At 40.1% G+C, this 24,132-nt stretch overlaps 1 protein-coding gene across 1 annotated transcript in view; it reads right to left on the bottom strand.

Moving 5' to 3' along the window:
• Positions 1 to 9,608, bottom strand: part of USP38 (ubiquitin specific peptidase 38) — a 45,989-nt gene extending 36,381 nt beyond the window's left edge. Inside the window, exon 1 of the mRNA XM_027698889.1 lies at positions 9,604 to 9,608. The gene's annotated coding sequence lies outside the window, so the exon portion shown is untranslated. The remainder of the gene's footprint in view (positions 1 to 9,603) is intronic.
• Positions 9,609 to 24,132: the final 14,524 nt, after the last annotated feature.

Raw genomic sequence — 24,132 nt, forward strand, 5'->3', positions numbered from 1 at the left:
GTGTGGCTTGAAAAGTTTGGTTTGTGAAATCCAGTTCTAGCTGGGAGCTGTCTGACTTCCCCAAGTAAAATAAGCCCGAAGTGGAATTGTGGTTCAAAATCAGAAGCAAAGAGTGTGACCTAGAAGCCATAGAGGAGACAAGGATTTAACTGGAAAAACTCCAAATGGTTTAATCTGCTGTAGATGACCTTAGGAAGGGTTTTCCAAGAGGCTCATCTGCTTGGCAGCATTATCACCAGGAGACCTCTGTAGGAAAATAAATGCCAACCAGTCAAGCCCAAGTGCGTGAGCAGCAAAGACAAGAGGTGAAGAAGTTGAAAAGTAAACTGTACAAAGGAGTTAATTTCTTGTAGAGAGGTAAAATATCTACATAGGAGAAAGAAGGGGAAAATCTTTTATGCAAGACTGGAATGATTGTTTCTCAAAGAAGAGAAGAAAATCCTAAAGAATGATGGAAAACAGAATTCAAGGCTTTGAGAGCCTGGGCTTGAGCACTTAGAGTGCCTTGTGGGAGTAAACAAGTTTCTGCTCTGTGGACATGTCTCCAAGTACCTGTAAGGGATGTTCTCACTCCCACTCTTTCATCTGGGGTTTCTCAGCACAGGGTCTAGCTGTACCTCTGCTCAGGAAAGATGTTGGAAGAACTGGCATAGTCAAAACTAAGGCACACGTGTCTTCTCCTTCCACCCTGTGTCTACATATAGGTGTCAGTGTTGTTGCACCTGAGGAAGAAAAGCCTGACTGCAAACTTTCATTTGCCAGCTGTGTTCCTTCAGCAGTATCTTGGTTTGTTCATCTACCTGGCTGCTTTTTTTTGTGAGTTGCTTCTAAAAACAGTAGTCCACTCTCCTCTGATGCCTTCAGCACAGAAGGTTTGAAGATACAGGTGTTTTTGCTGTGAAGTTATTATGTGCCAGCTTGAACATATGGAGCCAAAGTAGCAGTTCCCCACATCAGACAGTGCATGTGAGCCTTAGTCCAAGAGTGAGGGTTAGAGGAGGGTGCAAATAGTTTTTCCTCAGTTAACAGGAAAACTTGGGTGTTTGAGGTAGCTCCCCAGGGAAGCTGGATGTCATTCCCTAGGGGTACTGGTGGACCTTAGCATCATCATCAAAATCATTAAAAGTTGTTCCTCCTCTCTTGAGATTAATCTGAAATGTGGGATTTGGCAGACCACTGAAAAAGTTTTCCGTGTTTCCATAGGAGGTCCTGAGCTATAATATTCTTGATATTTGCTGGAAGCAGAATCACCTCTGAAGTATAAAAATAAATTAGGTTCCTTTTCCTTCAGTTATATTTTTATAATGCCTTACTCCAGTGTTCATCTAGGAATATATTAGTAATTACTATTATTACTAATATTACAATGCAATTATGAAATCTCTTGAGTAGGTGCAGGAATAAAGCCGTCAAATAAGACAAAGTGCTAATAAAATCTTACACAATTTAGGGAATATTACCATAATAACACTGAATGAAAAATAAGTCATACATAAAAAAAATACAGTAACAAAATGAAAATAATATAACTATAGTTAAGTGTTACTTAATTAAAGCCCTTTCCCTTAATGTAATTTGATTATACTCCCTTTCCACTAGGGGTCAAATTGATTCCTGGTGTGACTTGGAAGGAGTGCTAACAGATGGATTTTTGCCTTTGGTTAGGGCTATTCAGAAGTTTGTGTCATGCTTCTTCTGAAGAAGTTCTGAGCAACCTCTTTTGTCATTTGTGTAAGCCTGAGCCACGGTTTTTCAGGCTTCTTAGCATCATGTCCTTGCATGCCCCTACTCCTTGTGCTCCTGTCCTTGAATGCCTTCTAAAGATACCGCGCTCCTACTGAACCAGAAATGTTTGCTTAAACCCCGGCAGCGGAGTCTCTCTGCTACCTGGGGAATTCTCGCATCAGTAGATGGAGCTGTACCGCGCAACAGGAGCTCATTTAGACCCACATCAGCACAGGCACTGCCTTAGTGCGGGTCAGGGGAGCGCACTGGAAGAGAACCTCCTGTCAGCTGTCCTTGCACGCTGCGCTTTGGTCCACAGCGCGGAGCGGAGGGGAGAGCACCCCTGCGTGATCCTGCCGGGACAGGACCTTCCCATTAGCAGAACAGAGCCTTACATCAGGGAGCCCCTAGCATAAAAGTCTGTTTGCTGAGGGTGCTTGAGGTAACACTGATGAGAGGTTGATCAGAAATCAATAAGCCATTATTTTTTTGAATACCACCTTTGTCTCCTACTAATCAGCTTGTCGACTACTTCATAACTATGAAATTGAGCATTTTCAGTGCTGGCCCAGGATGTATTGGCTGCAGTCAGAGGTCTGCATGTGCAGATTACTTTTTTATTAAGTGTGTTTTCTACCTTCTCACCGAAGTAAACAAGCCATCACTTGCTGTTGTTGAATTCATTTTATGTTTGTTTTGGTTATTTGGTGATTTATTTCGTATGACTGCTGGTGTTTGAGCGGAATAGCTATCTGAGTTCATTAGTCAAACAACGAGTAGGCTACCTGGAGCTATCTCTTCATGCTTGTAAATGACTTGCTAGCATTAAAACTTTATTTCTATCAGTTTTGCTAGTACTTTTCTCGATTTCCAAGTCTGTTAGGCCACACTGCAATCTTCTTTTTTTCATAGAAGTGTATCACCAGCTCCACAGAAATTGCCTTATGGTATTGAGACCCAGTATTATTTTTATTGCTTTAGAAGCTCTCAAAAGGCACGGTGCCCCATAAAGCAAGCAGTGGGACTAATACAGTACATCCTGTAAGCTCTCTTGTTTTTATTCTGATCACACAGCAAAACATGTAGAAAAATAGTATTTAATTTGCCTCCTTTATTGCATTTATGTACTGGACAGATGGATGTTTTAATGATTCCTTTACTGTAAATGCAAAATTCTTTCCCTGTTCACTTTGCTGGATGATTGCTCCATTTAACACATTCTTGAGCTTGTTTCTTCACTTCCAGGTTAATTAGTTTACAAGGTGCAGTGGTTAGTCTAAACTGTTATGTCAAACCGTCAATATTTAGAATCCATTTTTCTCCCCCTTACAGAAACACCCAACCAAACATTCAGTGGAAAAAAGAAGAATGTGAAGGACAACTCTCATTCAGCTGTCATTCCTACCGCTGTGTAAACCAGGTGACAAAGGTCAGTGAAGCAACACACCACGTCTCTACAAATTTTCCTTGGCTCTTTCAGTTATCTCAGTGTCTCTGCCACAGCAACATCTTAGATCTATACTTACCCACTTTTAGCTATAATCTCAGTTATATGAAATACTGCTTCAGCAATGTTTTCTTTTAAAAACAGTCATTCTCTTCTGCTGCCATTCCATATTCTCCCTTGGGCTATATGAGCTTTATGCAGAAAATAACTTGGCGTTTTTCAACCAGTGTTTTTTCTCCTCTTTCTCTTAGGGAGGCATTAACTTCTTTCAAGAACTTCTTTCCAGGGACTTCAGACTGATTAAGATATCTTAATCTTCTCTTTGCTAAAAAATTCGGGCTAAATGATGTAGATCTCAGTATTAGCAATGAAAACTTGTTTCCCTGCCAACCAGGTATTTGTCTTGCAATAGGCTGCTTGAAGATGCCAGAATGCAATCATGAAGTCTATGTGACAGCAAAGTCTCAGGTGACTTAAATCCCCAAAGAGTACAAACTTGAAAAATATATTTTGGAAGAAATTGTGAATGCAATGAGCAAGGACTATTGCAATGCCACGTTTGTCTCAAGCAACAGAAGTGGTTGTGTTGTACCCAGATGTTGCCTCAATCACTCTTAAAGGGAACTAAAAGAGTGTTTGGACTCAAGGAAGGCATAACTTACAGCAAGAAAAATTCCAGACAGACTCTAGGAAAAAACTGAGGTTGAACAATCATTGAATCAGGCTGCTCAGGAAGGTTGTGGAATGTCTATGTCTATGTGGAATGTCTTAAAGATATTCAGCACCAGGGTGGCCATGACCCTCAGTAATTTGGTCTAGTTTTGAAGCTGGATCTGACTCAGAAGTTGGTGATAGTGCAATGGACCAAATGACCTCCAGAGGTCCCTTCTAACCTGCATCATTATGATTCTGTGGTTATAAAACATCTGATGAGTTGGGGTGAGAAAGTAGAAATTGGGAGGAGGAAGGGGAAAAGACAATGCTAGTTTTGCTGTCTACTGCAAACAGTTTTCTTAGGTTTTTATTCTGTCTTGGGTTATTACAGAAAGTTTAAGAAAGTGATGCTATGTCCAGATGACTCAGACCCACAATGCTTACAGTAGTACGATGGCAGCACATTTTAAAAAGGAAGGAGTTTTTTGAAGTATTTGCTCTTCTTAGCATGCATTTTCTTGAATCTTGTTGAATTTAACACCGTTAAGATCTAAATCTATAGGAATACAATCTTGAAATGTAGCTGGAATATGTATAAAGATAGACTGTTTAGAATCTACCTTCCAAAGATAATTATCTGTCAAACAACATCAAATGTACTAACTACAATATCTGACTTTGGCATGGTTGGATCTTTTCTGTGGGAGCAAAACTAGATGGAGTTCTCAGTACCTTTGATAGCTGGCTTATCCCTGATGACTTATATCCATTCCTATTGATTTTTACATCCATCCATCAATCTCTTGTTTTGTAACTGAATCTACAAATAGTTTCTGGCTTAAAACTCTAAATTTTGGGATGAAATAGTGCTTTAAATGGAAAATTGCAGCTCAGAGCAGAAAAGAAAGTCAGAAAGTACTGTGGTGATTATGCTGATTTCTCGTGTTTGATTGTCTCATTTGTTTATGAGTCTTTGAAAACAGTGCTTAAAATCCTTGGGCAAGGATTGTAGAATGGTGGTCAGTGATCTAAAAATAGCAATGAGAACATGCGCAGACTTAGCAGTGACACTGGTGATTCATGATTTATCTGATTCTTCCACTTCAAAAAATATTTTCTTGCATCTCTGCATGGCATCAACTTACATCTTCTCTCCAAGATCTGCTGCATTAAAAAATCAGTAGAGCATAAAGTTGTTCCATTTTCAAAATAATAACAAACCAGATTTTTCTAGATTTCTTGTTTTTAGGGACTCTAAATGAGATCTCTGGTTTATATTGCACATTTGTACCATTTCATTTTTTCTTTCTACAATATGCTGATGTAAGAGAGACAATGTGAAAAGAGCTGTAACAGTAAAAATTATTTGTGCTCCAATCAGTATTTTTTCCTTAGAAATCCTGTGCAAACATAGCAGCACATTCCAGCTTTTCACATACACATCACACAAAGATTGTCATTCAGTGATCACCGTAAGGGAAACTCGCTGAAGTGACATTTCAGTGTAAATTTATGATTTATTAAAACGTTTGAAATGCTCTGCTAAATCACTTTCCTCTTTCCTTTCCCTTGTGCCTTCACTATCTTATTAATGTATAATTCCTTTCTTCCCTATATGAAAACTCTCTATGCCACACAAACTGTGAAAGCATTGCCATCAATGCAGTTACTACTTCCCTGATCCTGAATGAGGGATGATGGCCTTGAAAGCAATGGGAAATGACTACTGAGAAGTAATTTTAATCTACTTAATTGAACACAGCCAAACAACAGTTACTAAAATGAAACTCCTGAGTAGTATTTCGAGGAGATATTTATGTTTATGGTTCTGTGTCTGTGTTTATGGTTTAGTGATTAAACCAGCAAATAGCACCATCTCTGTAGAGGCAGTGAAACTGAGGTGTCTTTTTCCCTTCTCAGGGTGATGCCCTATTTCCATTACCAGAAGAAGGGTTTCAGAAAGGAAGATCATCCATATCATTGTGCTGTTGTCCTTCCTGTAGGATATAAAGGATTCTCCAGGGCAATCCCCTCCTGCCAGTACTTACAGCAGGGCTGGTTTGGCCTGGATATGCGTGGAAGGAAAGGCCTCGAGTGTCATGCAGAAACATTTATTTCCATGATTTTGCACAGGAACTGAAGCTCCTTTTTTGTTTGAGTAAGGGTATTGGTGGCCAACTTGTGGTAACTCAAGAGCAAGTCAAGAGCTGTCCTGATTATTGTGTTTTCCAAGTTGTATGGTTGGCTTCTGATCATCCTAATTCAAGATACTGAGATTTGTGGTCAAAACTTAACCCAGAACCCATCAAAGACAGTGAGAGTTCTGCTGAGTATAGGTGGACTTTACACGTATTGGCAAACATTTTGTCTTACCTGACCATCTAACTGTCAAGAGAATAAAGGGATTAGTGTTTAGGGGTGGGAGGATTGCCTGTAGCTCTGTAACTTCTTTCATTCTTCTTCAGTTTGTTAATTAAGGGAATTTCAGAGGCTAAGAAGCTGTTAAAGGAAGAGCTGCTATGGCTACTCTCCCTTCAGAGTTCCCTCTTGTTAAAGAGGGTTCCCTCCTCCCTCGCTTCTGTGGATCATTTTAGGATGGCCTACAGTTCTCTACTGTAATTGTTAGCTTGTTAAGTGAAGTTCTTATATCCTTTTCTTAGAAGCTACTAAAATGCTTGCATATATAACCTTGGAGCCCTAGTTCCCCTCTTTGCATGTGCTGGAGCAGCTGTGTTTGATTAACAGCTGTGACTGGCACACAGAAAAGTAACACATAAAATCAGAGGTAAATAAGCATACTTTGGTCCTGAGACTGTGTGGAGAAGTAGCCTTTATACCTCATTAACAAAGTCTCAAGTGCATATACCTCTGCATGATAACAAAGGACAGCCAGAGATGTAAAGTTTCTGAGGGTGACACCCTCCACTGCTGAGCCCCTGCAGTGCCACTGATGCAGACCAGGAACACAGGGATCTTGGCTCCCTACAGGTGCTGCTCTTAAGTATTTCATTTAACAATATATCAGACTTCTGCCCTTGAATTCCAGAGCATGTGCTCTTACCTGTTACAGATCTGGAGTCTGACATGAAGAAAACTTGCTTTTATCACTACAGTTCAGCAGATGTGACTGATCACACTTCAAGGATGGATTTATTGCTGAAGTAGGAGCTGGTTTTGTAATCACATTCTCAGAGAACCAAGCCAGAAATTATTTAACATTGGCAAAGTAGACATTTTTATGGTGGGATAGTCATGTTTCTATGGTTCTTGGTGATAACAAACCAAAAATGCTGTTTTTGTATATCTGACATAAAAAAACGAATTTCCTTTAGTGTATCTCTGCAAGTGAGTGCTGAATAAAATCAAAGGGAGTGTGTGCATTTTTATAAATACATGGATAGTATCGTATCTTCCATTTAAATCAAATCAACTGCTGCTTGTGTCATCATTTGTTTCTGAGACTTCAAACAACACATTATTTGAATCTTGGTAGAGAAGAGTTTCTCTTTTCTCCCAGTTCTGTCAACTTTCCATGCAAGGTAGTTTGGCCTTCAAAACCCACGGACTGGTCAAGGTCCATAAAAAGAAGATAACCTAGCTAAAGTTTCATAATCCCGTCCAAAGGGTCTGTAATTCAGGTGGCAGGAGAGAAGGAAAAATATCCTGGGGGCTCCTTTATGCAACAGAGTAGCTGAGTGCTTACGTGTTTAACTTTCCGTGTATCATTTGAAATGTTTCCTACTAACTTGGGCCCTGAGGTGATGCTTTAAGACAGTGAATTTCCCAGGTAGAAGAACACAAGGTAGGAGTGGAAAGTTGCACAGAATTTTTTTTTAATATAGATTTTTTGGAGTTTTTCTCTGTAAAGAATAGTAAGCAAAGCCCTGTTATTTACCAAATCCAGATACAGTGAACCTAATTACAAGTGGAAAATACCTTGGTCATAGTAACCTCTCCTCCAACAGGAAAATCCTGACCCTACATCAGGAACCTCCAAGACTGGCCCAGCAGAAAGGCTGTGGGCTGAGACAGGGACTACTTTTTGTTCTGTAAATGTAGATGTAAACATATAAGCAGCTAAGTCACAATCCTGCAGCAGTTTGATATTACCACCTGATGTTGATAGAGTGCTTAGTGGCAAATAACATACAGATGGAATAAATAGACTGTGATGCAAATTTTTTTACCACCACAAAAATTTTTGCGTGATGTGGTTATGTTTTTGCATATGAAGGCTCATTTTTATGATCTTTTTGGGTTTTAAAAATTTTGTTCCAACTTATTTTTTCTTGTCTTTCATGCTCAAACATTTTAATTAATAATAATTTGGATTATTTTATTACAAATGTTACGTGCAGTTTCCCTTGTTCTTTCTATTTGTGCGTCTGCTGAAAGACTATAGTAGAAGAGTGATTTAATAAATACGTCTGAGAATTACACAATCCTTATTAATCGGCGTCCCATGTTGCTGTTTTATCAGCAAAACATGAAGTATGAAAATTCAGAATAGCAAAATGTATTGAAATTTCCTTAAATTCTATGGAACATAGCTGTACTAATCAGCATAGGTGATAGAGTGGATGGATGAAATAAGCCGAGTTTATCTGCCAGCAGGTGTGAGTCAATTAATCAAGAAAATATGTTTACCATATTTCTATTTCTGCCATCCAGAAATGAAAACCCCAGAAGGAAAAAAACCCCACCATATCTAATAAGAAAATGCTGGGTTTTGTAGGCATTTTCCCCCCTTTCATAAATCTCTGTAATCCTCTTCAGTAGTGTGTGTAGGTGTTTACAAATACTCTGAAGAAGCACCTCCTGGAAGAGCTTCTGGCGGTTGGGAATTGGCTCCAGTGCACACAGCAGTGTTATCGGTGCTGTAGGTTTAACTGCAGTACTTCATGCTCTCAGAGAGCGATATTCAAATGACTTGTCAGGATAAACTTTGTATTATGCATTAGCTGTTAGAAAAGCTGGTGCTGGAGTGAGAATGCAGTCTCCCTACAAATAGCCCTTCCTCCCTTGCCTGACCTTCTCAGAAGAGGGGAGAAAGAAATACTTGCACTTTGCTCCACAGATTTCAAGAGACCAGAGACTGCAGCAAAACCTCACTCTTTCTTCTTATCCTTCTTATCTTTTTGAGTGTAGTGAAGACAGTGACTCTAAAAATTAAAGATTTATGAGGTAGTTTGTAAACTTTTGAGTGTTACTGGATCAAATTTATTTTTGGACTCTCCCAGTAATTCTTAGTACATGACCCATAGAGTTCAGCTTATCTGCAGCTGCCTACAGCCACATTTTCCTGCTTCTAATTCAGAAAACTAAAACCCTACTGAGCACTTCCCTGGCAACCCTCCTTTACAAAGCCAGATGCTGCTGCCATGACCACCTTTGTGTGATGCTTGTAGGATTCCCACACAGATGGTACAGATGTGTGCCTACAGCCCCACCTTTTTGAGTTGTACAATGAGATAAAGTTGGCAGCCTTCACTTAGGAAATGTTACTGAGTGCACATAATCCTTCTGAGTACCAAGAATGCCTCTGAAGACACAACTCAGATGTGTTTCTTGAATACAGTGACCTTCTAAGGATGTGGAAAGGTGTCTTCAGGTGGTACCAGTTTCAGTGTAACTGGCTCCTTCTACTGTGTTAAAGGAAGGGCAGGAACAGGTATGCATAATGGCCATAAGGTGGAATTGTGCAGGGAGAAACACTTTACAGATTCCATACAGGACCCAGAACGACATAATTTTTGTTCTGGAAACACTTTAAGTACAACGTGGAGATGTTCCAAGAGGGGCTTCACCTGCAGGCTGCTGAGACAGAATGGGTGCACTGAGGGCTGGTAATGGAAGAAATAGCTGGAATAATATGAAACCCTAAAGTACAGTAACAGGATGTATTTTCTAATGTAAAAATTTTATGATGGCTGGTTTTTGGAGAAGAATGAAATCCCGACTGAATTGCAATTGGCAGTTTGTTACAGCAGCTTGTCTTGAATTTCTTGTAAACTGAGACAGGGTTGTTTTGGTTGGGGATAAACAGTCCCCCAAAGGGAAAAATGGTACTAACTAAATCAGAAAGAATTGCCTGTTGTACTTCTTTAACTTCTTTAACTTCTATTCTAATATCATGCACTCCTTCTGACTTCCATCTTTTTTCTCCGGGTAATTTTAAAGAAGCACATGTACTCAAAGCTAATAAAAAGTGTTTTATTGAAACAGTTTTAGTGAAGAAAAGATTTCTGTCTGGTAGTTCTTCTTCTGTCCCCATTATATCTTCTACTTTGAAGAAACTTTATTTTAAAGTGAGGAGAATTATTTTGGAAAACATCTAAATGTCTTGTTGAACAGCTGCAGAATGCAATGCCTTGGGTTTTGCTCTTATTTAAAATGTCTCTGCATAAATTAATGGAATGGAAACATTTATAATTTATTGACATGTTTTGACTCTGAACTTGTGTTAGAAAAGTTTTGATTAATTGAAAAATTACAATAATTTGCCTTTTTCTCCCTGCTTGGAATTGAACCATTTGATTTTCCAGTCACCACTACTTTAGAAAAAAGAAATATGGAAAAGGGTGGGCATAACAGTTACTGAAATTCTCTGGGATGGCTCTTTAAATTTAAATTTAAATTTATTTTTCTTTTCTATAGTTTCCATCAGTTGTGATTACATTTGGTTTTGTTGTGCTTTGGGACAAAGAATATACTTGATCATGGCAGCTCATTATTTTACACCAGCAGCAGCAGCAGCAAAACATTGACTGTCACAAAATTAGACCAAAGCCCACAGCATTAAATGATAATAATCCCTGTATTTTTTTGTCTGCTGCTCTGTGCACTCCCATAGGCCTGGCCCTGTGGGATAAAATGATAATAAATTTGCCAGTCTTTCTAAAGGTTTTCTAGAGGTTGCAGCCTCCACGGTGGGTTTACTACCATGAGTTTTCTGGGGGGCTCTGCATTCTCTCATGCTTGGCACTGCACAAACCCACAGTGAGAGTTTGTGTCTGACCTAAAAAACTACCTCAAAGCTGTGCAGGCAAATACATGAAGCAGAAGCTGAAGCTGAGACTAATTAATCTAGTGCGGGGACTCCAAACATCAATTAGCTGGGAATAAATTTTAATCCCTGCTTGAGCTGGGCAGGATTTCATTTGGTATCAAGAGGTGACAGGCTGTATCATTCATTTGCCACACTTTGTGTTCTGGGAAGAGGCTTATTACGTTAAGTCCTTATCTTTTTGGGTTTTGCACAGACCCAATCACCTTGTTTCTGGGAATACAAGTGAAGCTGCCTAGGACAAAGGGTGCTTAATGTCATTCCTTCATTATTGCCAGGTGTCACCCTTGTCAGCAGCACCAGTGAGCACCCCAGTTTGTGTACTGGTTAGAGGTGGTGCACTACTGCAGCCTGAGAGGCACAGTCCCGTGAAGCATGGAGGCTGCCACAGCTCATCCTTAAAGAGCTGGATGCCTGGATGCCTTTAGTCAAAGTAAAAGATGTACAGCAATAAAAGATGTATCAACACAAATTTTGAAGTCATATATTTTTGATATACAGGAAGCAAATTATTCCAGAAGCATCTGATTTGACTTCTCAATTTATGAGAGAGCCCATACTGGCCTGTGAGTCGTGGTTTCAATGCTGTCCTAATCACTTTAGACTTCCTTTTTCTGCAGAACTGGGGAATAATAGTTACTGTGCAATTGGATGTAATGTCTTGGGTTGTGAAGGGCAGAGAAATATTAACCACAGTTGGCAGAACAGCTGGGACTTGAACAATTAGCCTCTAGACACACAGATAAAGCTCTCTTCCTCAAAGCCGTAAGACATTTTGAAGGGGATTAGTTCCTCATTCTTATTTTGCTTTGCAAAAATTGTGTGAAAGTTGCAAGATTATATATAGCGACAAAACAGCCCATAGCAGTGACCAGAATTATGTTACCTGTGATTAATAAAAAATGACAACACTGTCTGTATGTGGCCTATTTGAGCACGAGGAATCCAAAAGTTGCAAACGCAGGGCCTAATCTCCATCCTGCTGCTCTCTGTGCTGGAGGAGTCACCACTTCAGCGAAGGCAAGAGCAGGCCGCTCGCAGAACTAGTGTGCAGGCGACACGTGTGGCACAGTTAATCTTCCACTCTGCTGTAGCCACTCCCTGTCTGAAACACTGTAGGATCCAGCTCTTCACAGCCTCACTGTGTAACTGTGCAAGGCAGAGGTGAGGAGCATCACAGCCGCCTCAGCCGGCAGAGGGAACAGGCCCTCCAGCTACTGCCCCAGCAGGGCACCTGTGCTGGGCTCCTTATACTGCATAGCATAGCTCCAAAATAAAGAATAGCAGTTGGTTCAAGACATTGGGACAGATGTTTTCCTTTGATTACTGTCTGACCCTACAGGGCCAGAGAAGCCAGCTGCAAAAGCAATTTGTGGGATGTGAGCCCAAGCTTTGTGACCTGGAAGAGCTTTCCCATCAGCACCTGCACGCTGAGAGAGTCACTGGGAAGTGAATTAGGGTAAAAGGAAAGCCCTTGTGCACGGCTCTGCAGGGTTTCCGAGGTCACCAGTCTGCAGGTTGTATGAGATGATCTTCTGAAAGTTGTAGTAGCTGATAATTTGCTCTCAGTTATTCTAGCTTTAATTTTTAATGTCCAAAATGGCCCAGATTCTGTAGGGCAAAAAGTAAAAGCAACTATTAGCCATAAAAATTCCGGTATCTTTTGGGGTTTTTTTGTGTCCTCTCTAGAAAGTACAGCAATTTCAATATGTCCCTTAGCTGGTTTCTTTTGCACCTTCAGCAACTCGATGCCCCTTTCTCTCAGCACCGAGGAAGTGATTCATTACTGACTGAGGGAGACACTGTGCAATCAGTATCTGTTGTGACTTGATTCTGCTGTGCTGTTTTATTTGCGTTTTTTCTAAATAAGAAAAAGTCCTGAGAAATGGGGATGGTGTCAGTTTTTTGATCAGATGCAGCCTGCAGCAAGATAAACATGGAAATGGTAAGGAAGACCTTATATTTACTCTCTGAAGCTTTTTGTTCAGTGTAAGATAAAGGTCATTTCAGAGAAACATGTCAAGAATTCTAGTGAGGCTGGCTGACATCTAACATAACCAGAGAACCAGGAGATTTAACAAAGGATTTAAAACAGCAAAGGGGGAAAGGAAATATTCTAAATATTCTAAGTAATATTCTGAAAACATTTTTTAGAAATCTGTAAGTTTGCTATTTGAATGTAAGCACATGGGCCATGTCTTCTGAACTGGGCAGTACACACACTGCAGAAAGCGTCAGGTGTAAAATGAACTTTACTGTTACTGTTTAGAGATGCAGCACTACGAACCTTCCCCTCTCCCCTCCCTTGTGTTTTCCGACCATGTTGGTAAAGTGAGATGGTACTTAGCAGACGCTTTTGTGCTAGATTGCAAAAACAAACATTAGCTGAAAGAACAAGCCTCAACAGACACAAGTCATAATACCAATTTCTGAATCACTTCCTGAAACCTCTGTTTTCTTTGAGGTGTCTCATTCATGCCGAAATTTGAAGAACTGGGATGTAAGTTGTTATAGAGGTCACAGTAATCGCGAAGTGTAAATTTAAAAAGAGCCCTTTAAACACAGACAGGAATCTGTAAAATGTGCTTCTCCTTCCCCCCCCTCCCTTTGTCTGATGCAGAATGATATTGATTTTCTTCTTTGGTAGTCAAGGTTTTAGAGTTTGAACACTAAATAAGAAGGCAAAGGAAGCTCTGATTTTGGATCTATTGGTTTCTTATCTGGTAGGTGGATCAAAAAGCTTCTGGTCTGGAGAGCTAAATGCGTAAGGATTTGAGCCACCGCTGTTTTCATCTGATTGATAGAGAATCTGGTGGAAAGTTGGCCTTGGTCATCAGCCTAAATCCGATTACTAGCTTAAGGGTCTCTTTCCTGTTCTAATTATACCAGAAAGAGCATCACCATGACTGTTGCTTGTTGCTGCTCTTTCTCACTGTGCAAAGGTGCAGGTTAAAATGACAACTCAGGATGCCCTTTTGGGGGGCAGCAGCCTGGCTGAGAGCACTGGCTGAATGGTTACTCACATTTACTTCTTTTTTAAATGCAGAAGTAGGCATGATCTGCCTCTCCAGCTGGTGTAAAGGCCTTCCATGAACAAGGTGGATGAAGAACATGTAAGAATTTGACGTGGCACTTGCAGCAGAAGAGGCCTCTGACATATGGTACTGGATAATGCAGTTCAGAAAGGGTGTTTACAAGCAGGCTGTGATACAGCTCAGGTCAGCTTGGGTCAGGCTTGTACTGCCCACCTTGTAGCAGTTTATTCATTTATAATCTGACAACTTTGAAAAACATACAATGGTATCATAATATTTTTGAATAAGCAGATAATGAGCTCCTAAAATCAAACATGCTTTTAGGTCTTGCTGGAAAAACACAGGCTTATGTCAGACACTGATTTCCCAATGCAATTGGTACTCTGCACTCTGGCTGCTGGGATGTGCCCTCCTTCCCTCAAAAGCAAACTAAAATATTTCAAGTGTTAGTAATGTCTTATGGGAGTGCCAAAGCAACTGAGCTTTCCCAGCTGCCAGGTTCACTTTGTCCCTCTTTCCTCCACTGGTATGTGCCCCCACCCTTGGGTGCCAGGACCGGGGTGCAGCACAGGGGTTCCCCTGCCACCACAAGCCTGCCATGGGTGCATTGCCACACAAGCTCTTGTGCCCATGTCCTTTACTTCACAGCTCATCCTTCCCAGCTGATCCTGTCAATACTGTGAGGGTGGTGCTGCCTAATGTTTAAATGAGATGACAGGAGTGAAAAGGCAATCAGTTTAGGGTCACTTATTGAAATTAAGCAGTAAAATTATTCTAGATCCCACATCATGGGCACGAGTAGTTCCAAGAGCTTATTGACTATATAGGAGTGACTTCTCCATGGTTTAGGTCAGGGAACATAGCTTCCCTGCCACTTCTAGGACTCCAGGAGTGTAGCTGAGTGCAGCATGGCACAGCTAAGAGTTTTCAGGGCATGCCTGCCCTTGTTTCTGGTGATATTTTGGTTTCAGCTTGGTGCTGGGACAGTCTGAAAACTGCTCTAAAAGATGACTCATGAATGTGTGACATGGCTGGCCTGAGAAGAAACAATAAAACAGTGGGAAACTACATTCAGGCACTGGATGAAAATTGGGGCTGTAGTGCCCAAATGTGTCAGCAGGTGAAAGTACCAGCATATATGTATTTCCATGCTTTTTTCTATTTCAGATTGATAAACTTTGTATTCAATCATTTACCAAAGTTAATAAAAGATGCTGGTGGCAGGCTTTGGGACTGAATTCCTTTATTCAGGGAAGATATTCTGCAGAGGCAGTGACAACGTTCACTTCCCCTAGACACTTCTTTCAAAGTGCCTTTATGCTCAGTCACCATCTCTGAGACGTTAAAGGGAATTCAGTCACAATGTTTATGGAATCCTTGCCCTTTCTACTTAAATTGCCTACAGGGAAGGAAACTAATTCTGGCTTCTTGGGATGTAAACAGTAAGGACTGTTTTTTGAGCACCCTTTTCTTTTCGCCCTCCAAAATTTCTAACTATGATTTATAATCAGGTTTTTCATTTTACTTGAAATTTTCTCTACTACGGTAATTTCCATATTATGCTGAAGTATAGAGTGTCATGACTGAATATTCTGCTTCTTTTACAGTGGTGTTTTTATGAGTAATAACCCCTAAGTGGGCCATGGGACTGCCTTTTTTGCACAGAGGCAAGAAATGAGGAGCTTTTGCTTACCTCCAATTTTGCACCCATCATCCTCAAGCACAGAGTGACAGAGAGTGGAGGTCCATTTTTCCAATGTGCTGACTCACTCCCCTCTTCTTAGTTGGTACATAAGTCAAAAGTATTTGCTTCCTCTGTGAAGCATAAAAATCCTCTTTTTATATAGCTCACAGGCAATATTTCTCCTCCTGCAACTGGTCGTGTACCTAGAACATAATCACATTCTTAGCAATTAATTTTAGGAAGGAGAATAAAAGTGTAGTGTCAAGATTATCTGTATATTTATCATCTTTGTATACTTCAGTTTTGTTCTCAAACCTTCATTAATTGGCAGAGGTAGATAGATGCTTTTCTTCCCCTGTTGAGTAACAACACTTTCACTTGAACAGCTTATTGCTCTTAAGAAAATGACTGTAGAGAAAAATTGCTCAGAATTCAGGGAGGCCCAGCCTGTTTGTGGCTAGATTTCACTTTCTGTGATGGGCTTATGTTTTATGCAGTTAATCTGGGGCCAAACAGATATTAAGCAGGAAAGATCTTCTCTCCTTTATATTAATTACTGAAACAACCTTGTTCGGAGCACATTGTAGGGGGACATGTTTGTCGAACAGCAGGCTCCTCTTCCACAAATTTTAGGATTTTAGGGAACATGAAAAAGTAAATATAAACACAGACTGTTGAGGACTTTTATTAGCTAAAGTCTTATGAGGGAGCTTAGGTAAATGGAGACAGTTTCATTCACTGTAGTGTGTGTGGAGAAGAAAGACCCAGGTTGCCATTGCTCAACTCTTTTTATTGATAGTGCATAGAGGGTATCTTAAAAGATACCATTTAGATTTAGCTCTGCACCTGTTTAGCATTAGTGCAAATTGATGTACTTCTTCTTTACTGAAAGCAGTACAGACTGTGGTATTTTGTCTGCTTCCTCTTTGGTATTGCTTTCCTTTAATTTTCACAGCCACAGTTCAATACAGATTTGATTCAGTGTTGAACCCTAAGCCAGCCTAACCAAAAGGAAACGTTGCCACAGTGCATATGAGATAGAAGTCACCTTTCACTTGAGGGAAATCAACTGCTTCAGGAAAACCAGCAAACCAGGGAGCACTGAGGCAGCAGTTGTGGGAAGATGGTGACCCACAGACCAGCCACCTAGCCTGGGCCTGCCACGTTCATGTGGATCTGTGTCTTCCAGGATGGAACTGGGCTGCCTCCCATCAGCTGGAAGTAGGAGCAGTTGGTCTGAGACTGGCCTAAACATGCATGGGAATACTTATACCAAATCCTCCTTATTCTCTTATGGAGAGCTCTTTTAGGGATCAAGGAAATGGTCCCTCATCCCACCCCAAACACCACAAAGGACCTAAAATCTCAGATTGTCCCTATGCTGCTCATAGTTTTTCCTTCATGTTTCTTGCTCTGATCACCAGGCAGGCATCCCACTCACATGCTCTCCCTGAAGTCCCTCCAGCATCCCTGCAAGACTTGCCTTGATGATAAGGCTTACCACCTACTGGAAGAGGGATGTAAGGCAGTTTGCTCCCCACCTAGATGTCCTTAACCTTCCTGTGTTCAGCCAGATAAACCTTTTCCTTTTTTTTTTTTTTATTTACATTGTAGTATTACATGGATTAAAAAAGAATAAAAGAAAAAGGAAAAAAACCAAGAAAAAAAAGAGAAAAAAGATTAAAAAAGCTTTCTCTCACTGTTTTGTGGCAATTTAATCTCCTCCTACATATTCTAACACCAGTAGTTCCTGATCAAGGAGTTGAAATCTTGTGTTTTGTTTTCAGTATTCTGTGAGCAAAGAAATTTGACGGGCATTGAAATAAAGAGGAGTCTGCTTTCCAAAACCGAAATAGTTTATCATCCCCTGCCCTTCTCAGTACATTCTAAGTTTTTAGCTGTTCTCTCAAGGGCTGCTCTGAATAACTGATTTGTTTTTTACAGGCAGAGGTGTAACTGTCTGTCTGGCTAAGGGGTTCGGCTCCTATATCCATTTTTTACCTATATTTACTCCCGCCTCATATTTCTTTTTTTAGGTATCTAATTGCCATTCCCAGTTTGTGCTGTCATTAGTTCTCTGTGCCTGTAAAAGGTGCTGCTGTGAACTCACCACAGCAGTGATTTAGGAGCTCTCCTACCTACTTAAAGTTTTGTGGATAAAATTGAAGCTATGTCCCTGTCTGCGAGGCTTGGGAACTGCCATGCTCTCAGTTGGAGGAGAGAGAAGCAGGTTTTGACAAGCACCTTAAATACAAGTGCCCCAAAAACTGCTTGGAGAGACAACAGTCAGACTCTCACATACTAGGAAAATAATATTATTGGTTCCAGACAAAAGACTTGATAAGATGAGAGCTGATTGAGTTTTGACCTCTGATTTCTCAGGTTTTGTCCTTCAGTTAAGACCTCAGTAGAAGGGCATTTTTCCAGAATGAATTCACGGATAGGGAGAAAAATGAGACTGCAGTATAAAGAAAGAAGAAAGGATTAAAAGGTAAATAACTAAATAGACAAAATCATCGTCTTTTCCCTTTGAACCTTCCGCCAAATCCTTTGATCTGTTTTTGGAGCTGTGCTCTCTCTGCTGAGGAAGATGAAGCAATGTCCCTTTCAAATCTTTGCAGAGGCATCTGTTGTTTGGTTTGTTTATACCAGACAGTCCAATTCATTATCTCTTTTTGCTCCATCAATATACTAGACCTCGGGGAAAGAGGAAAGGGGAAAAACTAGAACTCATTAATACTAATACAATTTGATTAGTGTGTGAAACCAAAGCTTAAACTATAATTTTGACAGCTGATGCAGCTACTATCATGAAATCCTTTTCCTTCTCTATGGCATGATGCTAAAAAATATCATCAATTGCTCAGATTTCAGCTCAGGATTATGTTTACATTCCTATTTATGCGGTAGCTATTAAACAATGTTATGAGATTTTACAAGGACCAAATCTTCCACACGAGTAGTCCCACTGAGCTGGATTTCAGCTCAGTAATACAGGGGTAAATGCAGATTAGCTCCTTCAAAGGCAGTGGAATAAGTCCAGATTTACTGTGGTGTAACCAGGTCACTAACGTTATTATGACTACTTCTATGAAAAAAATAATAAAATAAAAAAGACGAGGAGGCACTTGCTCAAACTCTCCTGAGTGAGTCTGGAAGAAATTCTGTTCAGGTTATCAGACATGATGGTTTAGGAGGAAGAGAAACTGACTGTGAAGGTTTCGAAGCAACAGCCATTAACGGAGCAAAACTTCCTGAGATGCCAACAGGGAGTTTGGTGACAAGTGAAGGGTCTCGGTACTGTACATAGGTCTGTTAGAGCACTAACAGAGTAATTGCACAGGGAAACAGGGTGACTGCTGGGAAAAAATTCACAAATTGTTTAGGAGAAACGATAGATTTAATAGGTAGGGAACACTGACTTTAAAGCACTGGGTTTTACTTCGCATTTAAAGTTAGCTTACAACCCAGCACAGCATTTAGATCACAACACACTACCTTGAGAAACTACTGCCTGGGAAGACAGCCAAGAGCTAAGAAAATTAGCAAAGGGAGAAAACACATTCTGTAAATGTTGAGCTTCAGAGAAGGTATGCTCTAGCCTGATATTTTTACAATTTTCCTGGGACTGATATTCATATCCTTAAAGCAGTATGCTCTTATGTGAACACAGTTACTTCTTTTTGATGAGAAGCAAAAGGTTTTGCACCTCTAGTTCCTTTTGCTTTATTTCCTCCTGTGCTCATTTCTCCTCTCTCCATCCCAGTAACTGTTTTACAACAGTCCAAGACTACTAAATTCAAGTTAAAATGGTGAGCTCTTCCTTCTATTTTGTTACAGGCTGCAACCTTAAAAAGGAAATGTACAATGGGTGGTCTGCAGTACTGTTTATCACTAAGCTATTCTCTAACTGTAGAGAATAATGTACAATTAGCTTAGTAATAAACAGAATTTAGTCTACTAAATGCTGTAAAATTAAAAAATTCCAGAGGGTTTTAGGTCTGCACTTTATTAGCCTGCCAAGATGAATGGTTATATGCATTTTTAAAATAACAACACATGCCATTACAAGAGTAGAGCTTGGACAGAAAAAATACCCTTCAACTATATTGCATAAAAATGACTCAGAAGGGTGTAGTGTCCTCTGAAGATGCAACACTGTATTTCATGGAGCTTATGCACATGGCTACAGAATTCCACTTTGGTTAACAGATATATTTTTAGGACTAGAATTACTGAATAAGGCATAGGGGTGCTAGGTAAGAATGTTTGCATTGTTTAGTGTCCTGTAATAAAACAGGAGAAATAAACAGGAATAACATGGCAGATCTAATTTGAATTTACTGCCCAGAGATGCTCATAGATCTTCCCTGTATTGTAAGTCAAATAATGCTATAAATCGAGGACTGTAAAATGTGAAAAAAAGGAGCCTAGGCCACACATAGTGTTTTTGAAGACTGTGAACTCCAAGTCTCTTCTTAAAGGGAAACATTTGAAATATTATTTCAGTCAAATTAATTGAAAGTCTCTCCAAAGCAGTGCAGCATTAAATTTGTTTTTCCTTTCCTAAATTGTGGGATTTATGTGTTAAGTCTGAGAACATCCCAAAAGTTTGGCCAACGAAGTAGTCCTAGGGTATTAGGAAACTGAGATATTTTTTCAGCTAAAGGAAGGTGTATGCAAAAAGCCTGAAACTGCAGAATGTAAAAGGAAAGAGATAACTCTTGCAAACTTACCAGAACAGACAAATTACTCTACCACTGGCACTGAAAGATTGTGCTAGCATGGCCAGTGATGAGTAAAGCTTTTTAAATTGAAAATAATAAAACCTATTGCTACTCCCGCATGGGTTGCAAGAAGTTGAACACATTAGATGCTTAAACACAGCAGAAAGTTGTCTTTTCTTAAATGACAAATTGTTTGGCAGTAGAGAAGCCTCACACAAAATGATTTTATATTCCTATTTTCCATAAAATATGTGATTGGTTTTATGATCATTTTACTTTATTTTATTGCCTTCATATGGTTCTTGTAATAAATATTCATCTTTATTTTTACCAGTAGAGTAGTGAAAAACAAGAATAGAGTTATATGGTGGCGGAAATGATTTATATATGAATATGTATATATATAAATATATATAATATATCTTCCCACTCAAAATCATTATTAATTTATTACCTTAGATAGAAGGCAGCTGAAACTATAAATAGAAACCCTATTTGAATGGCTTTATCACTTTTTAAAAAACACTGAACACAAAGTGACCAATCAAGGACTTTTACAGAAACACACTCTTTCTCCAATGAAAACAACCCCCCCAATACAATTATAATAAAATATAATTATTTTAAAGCAATAACTACCATAATTACTGTACTAATTATGTGATGATATAATTACCAAAACCAGTGACATAACAAAATTAATCTAGAAGACTAGGCAGCAATATTTTTTCTGACTGACCATCCTGCTTTCTGTCCACAGGATTCAGGACTGGTTTCAGGTATAAAACAGAAATAGCTCTGCTCATATTCAATGCCAGTGAGGTTTTCCTGGTGAGCAGCACAACCCCATCCCGTTTTCCCTGCCTATGGTACAGATATTGTGCTGTAGGTGAGCTAAGGCACCTTTATGCCTGCTGAGGGCTGCCTGCGGTGGGACCCTTCTCAAGAGAAGTCCTGCATTTTTCAGTGCAGGAGCCCAAAGGGGATGGAGCAGGCCAGAGTCTGCAGTGTATTTTTAGACACTTCAGTAAGAAAGAGATACATAAAGTTCCAGCTATGGTGCACAGCAGGGATCCCAGATTTAACTGGCCAGATGTTTTGACAGATGTGATAGATTGCAATTAAAGCCTGGTTCTTTTACATATGCACAACTTCAGGAGTCAGAGACAAGGAATGAGCTTTCCCCATGAGTGAAACCTTGTGCACAGTTAGGCAGGCACCTTCCCAGGGCTTCTCTGCTGCTTGCGGCGGGTTTTGACCTCCTGCCCTGACGACACAGTCGTGAGGAACCGCCTGGTTTTGCAACCACTGTTAGAAACAAAGCCCCATACTGACCTCCCACCTAAGGTTTTCTCCTGATCAATTGTTTTATGCACCAAACCTAAGGGAAAAAAGATCAAGGGTGGGATATGTAGGCTGTCCAGGTATGTCCAGTGCTGTCATTTTAGTGGACACAGCTGTGGAGATGGAGCCTCTGTAATCTGTTTCCCCCCTTCCCTTGCAATCTCTGTGGCCATCAGCCTTTGAGCTACCCTTGATGCAAGCACTTTCAGGTTGTAGAACAAGGTCTGCAAGTAAGAAGCATTACTATAAGAGGGGTATTCCATTACATCGTGCAAAAAATTTGTTACAGAATCCAAAAACTTCTCACTAAGCAGAATCCTGGTTTACTCTGTAGGAATGAGAGCAGAGAGGAGTCTGTTGCAAACCACTGTCAGGGAGGGGGTTTTGATTTTCACTTCTTTTGGCCAATGTGCCGTGCATATTTGACATGTGATCAGTCCCATTTGACATGACACTCTTCTTCAGATAAATCTATCTTTCCTACAAAGGAAGGGGTTTGGTACCTTCAGACATTCGGGTATTTTGTCCTTCACAGAAGACATTAAAGAATTCACAGCTTCAAGTAACAGCCTGCAGGTCTACAGTAAGGGTCTAGTAGATATTAAGGTGTGTGCCCCTTGCCTTAAACCACTTTTTTAACATTAAAATGAAAACAGGATTACTATTTTGTGATCTCATAATTTAATTTTTTTCAATATGCTGTGCATTTTCCAGTCTCTGTAATATTCAGAGCCCAGAAAATTAGCTGTTTCATGCTCAGGTAATCACTTTTATGGTAGAGATGGATCTAAATAAAGGCTTATATCTGAATCAAACACAATTACACTCTCTTTTTCTTGCACACTGGTCAAATTTGATTGCATTTACACTTAGTTGCTGATGACATTGTCAGAACAGGCAAAACAAACCCTGTGGCTCCTGACTTGCTAGAAAACAGCATTCAGCACTGCTGTGCTGTGCTGACTGGAGGAACCTGTGCTCTCTTACAGTCACTGAACTCCAGTGAGGGGAAAGCCACTCGCTGTAGGGAAGTGCAGAACCCCCCTGCAAGGTGGTCGTCATCATCTGTTGGCCCTTTGCACCTCAAAAGCTCAAGCCTTGGAAGTATATGTTTTTTCATTTCTTACAAACTGTGCTCAGTATGAGAAAAGCACCTGCTTGTTTGGCAGGCGTGCCAGCTGTGCAGGTATCTGGCACTAACATACATGTCACAACTTGTTAAACCATTTGGCTGCTTAATACATAAAGAAAATCCCCTAAGGAAAACATCTTAGTTTTTACCTGTGATTTGAATTACCATTGAGCTCAGGCCTATTGTCTTTTCCTTCTTTGTTGAGGAGAAACTCATGTTTAATTCTCACTTAGTTTGACAGGCTTTTGATCTGTTTAATCAATCTGAATAAAGAATAAAGGACTCCTAAAATCTGTAACCACTTTTGGAAACCAATTCTATGTAGATCTCAGAATAGACAGACAACTATGATACTTTGTTTCAGATTTTGGACACCAGTGGGTTTTCTTACTTTGTAAAAGTAAGGGTTAGAGCATCTGAAATAAAATGGTGCAAGGAAGCAGTGCTGTTCCTCATAGCCCCCGTACAACTATTGCCTTAGCAAACTTTCCAATTAACCTACGATCCACAGCTCCACGATGAAGTGATCACTCAAAGATGTTGCAGCTGTCCCCGAGGAATCTAAAGTGTCTAAAGTGCTAGATGCATTTATCACAGAGTCTGCTTTCTGCTGTGCCAGATACAGTTGTAAGTTCGTTCTCCATCTGCATTAATGGCTGGTTTAACTAAAATGAACACTCAGGCTGAGTGGTCTCTAGAAAATCTGACAATGAGGGAAGTCAGCCTCCATGACATGGGGTGCAAATGCACACATTGCAGCTGCTTTCATCTAGAAATAGCTCAGGCAGAGATCAATATATAAATGAGGAAGAAGGTAAGTGTCAGACAGTCAATAGTTTTGGTCACCTGCCTGTACCCCAACCCCAAAGCACTCACACACTTGGCTGCTCTCTTAAAAAGATTTTGATGCATCATTAAGCGATCCTCATGTGTGACCTACCAGCACAAATCAGCTTTTGTTTGAAGAAAACAGTCTGGTGGGCTTCTCTTCAGCATTTTCATACCCCAGAAACTGCAATGAAGATGGGTGAACCCCCATATTTGTGTCCTAAATTCTAGGTTTGCTCTTAAAGGCAGCACGTAATGAATGATGCACAGCACAAGAAAATGGAATGTTCCGGTTGGGCACTGCTGGGTCACAAAGATAACTGCCATCCTAACTGGAAATATATTTTGTATTCTTTTTTTTAGGAGAGATGAGATTATATCAGTTTTTTAATAAGAAATTTAAGGAGCATCTTTCTCAGACCAGTAAGTTACATATGCAGTAACATAAATAATTTTACATTGTTCCCTTCTTGAAACTAAATTCTACTCC

Source organism: Neopelma chrysocephalum, unplaced genomic scaffold (assembly GCF_003984885.1).
Source record: "Neopelma chrysocephalum unplaced genomic scaffold, ASM398488v2 Primary Assembly neopelma1_133, whole genome shotgun sequence".
NCBI lineage: Eukaryota > Metazoa > Chordata > Aves > Passeriformes > Pipridae > Neopelma > Neopelma chrysocephalum.